Raw genomic sequence first — 6,000 nt, forward strand, 5'->3', positions numbered from 1 at the left:
CTTCTACTTCAGTATAGCAAATATACTTCTGGAACATGACTGAGCACTTAAAGGGACTCCAGGGGATGCAACAAAAATGGTTTGAAAATCTCATGGCAATAATAGGGTTTCCCCATCTTTCTTTTTCCATTAAAAAGAAAAACGAGGTCACAGGTACAAACTGGATAAAGCACATGGCCCTGGGCAGGAGATCTCTGGAGGGATGCTCAAAAATATCACAAGGGCAGCTACTTGCATTTACAACACTCTTATAACCATTGCAACAGTCACATGCTCAAAATTAATATGCTTGGCAACCAATGATAGTTGCAGCATCCCAGGTTCATGTGATCTCCATTTGTAACCTTTCCAGCTGTCTTGTGTCAAGAAAAGTCAATGGGGTGAACTAGATTCATTTAATGACCATGTGATTCACTTAATTACCAATGATTTACATAACAACCATGGCAAAAAGGTTACAAAATTGGGCATGATTCACTTAACGGCCATTTTTCTTAGCAACAGAAATTCTTCTCCCAATTAGGGTCATAAGTCATAAATCAAGGACTATCTATACAGCATATGTGTTATGCATCTAACAAAAAGCCATGGCTGTGGTCCCATGGCTGTGCCCAACATCAGACCATGGGCTAGCCATGTATTAGGAAGCTTGTTATATAAAAAATTCCCCTCCTACCAACTATTTTCCTAATCTAAAGACACTACTATATGGTCTGACCAAGAAGACAATTTATTGCCACTTTTTTATCGTATAATACAACATTACTGCATTTCTTTCTGTTGTCAGTAGTAATCCCTTCATCATAGAGAATGGTGAAACTTTCATAAATGAGGTAAGATGAACTAATTTTTCACATATGTTGTATTTTCCACATAAACTGGACAAAGCTTACAAGATCCCTAGTGCAATTTCTGAACTCGCCAGCATCTCATAGAAAACTGGGTAAAGGCACAACTTGCTTGGCTCTGTTTTGTGAAGAACATACTGTATATATAGAACATACTGTATATATAGAATATATAGGTGCAGATCCTAATTTCATTTATTTGGTGGAATCATTGCAGAAAATTGCTGATATAAAAGCACTTATCTTGTGGTTCATTTTAAGAAACTATGCAAGCTGCCTTTCAGCTTCATTCATAAAGATAGATATTCTGTAGAGTACAATCAAAAAGTTATAGAAAGTTTTTGCTTTACTCTGAAAACAAAGAGCAGGGTTGTTTTCTGAGTCAGCTTGTTTGGGCTGGGACAAAAATATAAGTTAAAACTGGATCATTTAAAAACAGATTTATTTTAAAATAAAGCTGCAGGCTTCCTGTTCTACTAAAAAGACTATATTTAGGTGAGAATAATTAATACAGAAAAGAAACATACAGGTGTGTTATACTATGCAATGTTTAATATACTTCCTAACTGCTATTATTTTCTACCAAAGTTTTTAAGAAACAAAATATGTAACATTTTCTAAAAATTAACATCAATATTTTATGGAAAACCAACAGTCTGAGGTGATAGTGGCTGTCTGTCCAATCTAGTGCTTTAAATATTAATGTTTACATTGAGAAATAGAAAGTCCTGCTCCTCATTGAGCATTGAAAGAATACTTCAGTTGAAGGTTATCATTTAAATGAAGCTCCAAGGATGAGGAAGCCTTCCATCATCTGAGCTATATGAGGCAAGGTATCAGAAGTTGTGAGCACGTCAAGATTAATTTCCATTGGATTAAAGACATTACTGTCATGTTGCAAGTTATGGATGTATCATCAGACTGAATGAAAGAGTGGCCATGGTTCAGTATTCCAATTTTGACCATATAGGTTGCTGATTCTGTGCATACTATCTCTACCCTAAATTGAGCCAAATCTGAAGGGTCAAAAGAGAAACACCTTTCTTTGCCTGGAACCATGGACAGTAGCTGTTCATCTGAATAGATAAAAATGACCACAGTACAGAGCTAAGCTACCAACCACAACCTTCAAAACTCAGTGAATAGTATAAACCATTATTGGGCTTCAATCACTTGGTCAACTTTCCACATGAATACTGCCAATTTTGTCTTAAATTGCTTAGATGTGCTTTCACAATAATGCCTTAAAGATAAAACTTAGCTCAAGTTACATTCAATTTCTGGTACAGTAGGTGCAATAACCTGTCCATGCAATTTTCTAGACAAAAAGATTGAAGTTGTTTCCCTTTGCTTTCTTCTGGGATATTTATTCAACTTCCTAATATAACTCTCAGGCTTGGGATTTCCTTGTTGTCTCCCAGCCAAATGGGTGTTTCCCTTTAAAAGTTATTGCAATTTATTTCCTACTTGCATTTCCAGTATTTTACTTTATAATAAGAGATGTAGTTTGGATAAGACACAGAGCTTGTTTTAACAGTGAAATCAAAATATCTCACGCTGCTTTTATGACTTCAATTTCTGCTTTATTGATGCTGTCATGCTTTTGCAGAAGCTTTTTGAACAGTAGATAGTGAAGATTAGCTGTCATAGCAAACATTGCCATTAGATTAATTCTGCAAGGTCATAAGAAATTGAATTCATTGCCTAAACAAATCCTATAAAAATCTTGATTGAAAATATTGTATCCTGGTAATTTTTTAATACCTATTGCAAAGAGTTGGTGAAGGGAAAACTAGAGAAAATTGCAAGTTAATATTACTCCCTATTATCTTCTATGAAAACAGAAAAAGGCTTCAAGGGAGTGGATTGATTCTCTTCTCCCATCCCATATTGGCATAGGTGGTAGAGAAAAGTCTGAAGAAGCCGCACAGCTTATAGTGTTCTAGAAGTAGTTTCTCCAAGCTTTAATAATTTCCTTTTTCTTCTCTGCCCTGGTATTGAGCTTATTTGCTTTAAGTAAAACACCCTTTCTTGCTCTCTTTTGCTAACATTTCTTAGCAAAGACATAGTTAGCACCAATGTCTCTTTCAGAGATTCCTTGTTCTCCCTCCTAAATGGCTCTTCAGATATTTCTTTTTCCACTGGGCCAGATGCTTCTTCTTCATCTTCAGTGTGCCTTATTTAGTTGGACATTAAGACAGTGATGTTGAGTATGTCAGCTACCAGTACTTATCTGTAACATCTTTTCATTTACCTTTAATACCTACACAATTTTTAAAAATAGCCAGATATAATAAGATCTTATCAAAGCCTGTTTCAAACATGAGATAAGGAAATATGCTCTATGAGGTTTTTTTGATTCCATACCTGAAAGTTTCCAGCCATCATATGATCCTATTAGGCCTACAATATTCAGAAAGTTTGGGTATATCATTCACTCTAATTCTTAAACAGAATGGTGAATGCTTAAGTATATCATCTTCCCTGTAACATACTTCCTCAGCACTGGTGCTGCTAAGATTGGGTTAATAGGCCCTATGTCATTGAAAATTAGGAGCATGGACTAATAAGACATGATGGTAGATATAGAAAATTAGGCGAAACTCTAAAGATAATATTTAGAAAAGCTCTGTTTCTGAATCATAGTTTAGTAAGTTTCTTCTATCTCATTTGCCTTTAACTGAGGAAGGATAAGTTATGTTTGAATGCCAGGTCAATCATGTGCCACACCCTGAGGACCTTCAGTTCTCATCTACAAGTTCAAACAAAAATTATCTGTATGCACTTGTTTCATTTCCTTTCATTTTATACATTCCAAGAATAAAGTGAATAATTAATAACTTCATTTTTATACGAAATATTAAATAGTGGAATCAAGGCTATATTCCTTTCAGAATACCTACAATATAGAATACTATCCAAATGCAGGTAGTCCTCTACTTACAATAGTTCATTTAGTGATCATTTAAAGTTACAACAGTACTGAAAAAAAAGTGGGTTATGACCATTTTTTCACTCTTATGGCCATTTTTTCACTCTTATGGCCATTGCAGCATCCCCATGGTCAGGTGATCAAAATTCAGATGCTTGGCAATTAACACACATTTATGATGGTTGTGGGACATGGTGGCTCAGTGGCTAAAACACTGAGCTTGTCAATCGAAAGGTCGGCAGTTCAGCGGTTCAAATCCCTAGTGTCGCGTAACAGGGTGAGCTCCCGTTACTTGTCCCAACTTCTGCCAACCTAGTAGTTCGAAAGCACATAAAAAATGCAAATAGAAAAATAGAGACCACTGTAGTGGGAAGATAACAGTGTTCCTTGCGCCATTGGCATTTAGTCATGCCGGCCACATGACCATGGAGACGTCTTCGGACAGCGCTGACTCTTTGGCTTTGAAACGGAGATGAGCACCGTCCCCTAGAGTCAGGAACGACTAGCACATATGTGCAAGGGGAATCTTTACCTTTATGATGGTTGCAGTGTCCTGAGGTCAAGTGATCACTTTTTGTGACCATTTTACAAACAAAATCAACGGGAAAGCCAGATTCACTTTACAACCGTGTTAATAATTTAACAACTGCAGTGATTCATTTAACAATTGTGACAAGAAAAGTTGTACAATGGGGCAAAATTCACTTAACACATGTCTCACTTAGCAACAAAAAAATTGGGTTCAATTGTGGTTGCAAGTGAAAGATTACCTGTATCTGTGGACACAAAGCTGCAACCTTTGTTGATACTCCCAGAGCAGGGTATAGCAACTGCTATATTTCATGTCATTGAAATAGAATAGAAATAGAATAAATAATATAATTTATATCAAGAATGCAATTTTCATACAGACTTTTACAGTGTCTTAAGCACTTCCCATAATTACCTTATAAATACTCAGAACCAGGGTGGATTTGATTTAAATCAAGTCGATTTAAATCACTATTTAAATCGTGATTTAAATCACTAGTAAAAAGGCTTGCTTTAAATCAACTTGATTAAAATCATAATTTTTAAAGAGCAACTATCATCTCTGTCCCACAGTGGCTCCTCCTCTGACCCGCTGTTGACTCACTAACAGTCCCATTCACTTTAATGAGATGGCTGGTGATGCGGCAGTGACACAACAAGGTGAGGGACGTGGCGGGCAGCAGGTGAGTGGATGCCCGCTAACAGTTGCTGCCATGATGGATCTGAAATGACAGGTGCTCTTTAAATGTAAGGACTCATTCTTGCTGGTAGTTAGAATCTTTAATATTATTATTTGCAAACAAAATGAAGGTTTCCTATTTAGCTAGCAGAGCTTGGATTCATTGAATGAGTTTACTAAAAATGTAAATATTGCAGAATAGACAGCCTCATGCTACATAGCCAAGCTCCATTTCATGCTAAATAAGCTAATTTATTGATATATCTTAAATAGAAAACTATATTAGGCAGATTTTTACTCCAAAAGCATTTTATTAAAATAAATTTGATAAAAATAAAAAAATCCAATTTAAATAAAAAAAATCCGATTTAAATAATTTTAAAAATCTGATTTTTAAAATTATTTTTTTAAAAAAAAACATTGATTTTTATCCATCCTGCTCAGAACAATCCTTTATAATAGTGGAATAGCATATTCCTTATATTTCAGATGGAGATCTGGAACCATTTGGCTTATCTAAGGTCACCAGCAAGTTCACAGGTGGTACAATTCACAGTTCCTTTCTGTGATTCATATCACCATTTACTTTGGATGAGCAGAAAATACTTCAGAAATAGAAAAATAAAGGACAAAAAGCAAAAAGAGCAGTGGAGGAAAGAGGTTTTTAGACCTGGCCCCATTTGTGATTCTGTCATTTCCAGTCACCCATTTCTCTGAGTTTTCCCTAAATTAGATTCTTTCCACAATTTTGGCCACTACTGCAGATAACAGTAACAGAATTGGAAGGGACCTTGGAGGTCATCTAGTCCAACCCCCTGTTCGCTCAGGACACCTGTATTAGGGATTCGAACTGCCAAACTGCCAACCTTTCTCATATAGATATATGTCTTCTCAAGTTTTCGCGGGTGTGTGTATGTAAAAAGTTAAAATCTCGGGTGTTTTCCCACGTCATTAAAAGTCTGTTTGGCAAAGTCAGTTTTAAAAATCAGGTTGCAGCTAGGATAATGAAG

This window comes from Pantherophis guttatus, chromosome 4, assembly GCF_059756535.1.
Source record: "Pantherophis guttatus breed Tessera chromosome 4, ASM5975653v1, whole genome shotgun sequence".
NCBI lineage: Eukaryota > Metazoa > Chordata > Lepidosauria > Squamata > Colubridae > Pantherophis > Pantherophis guttatus.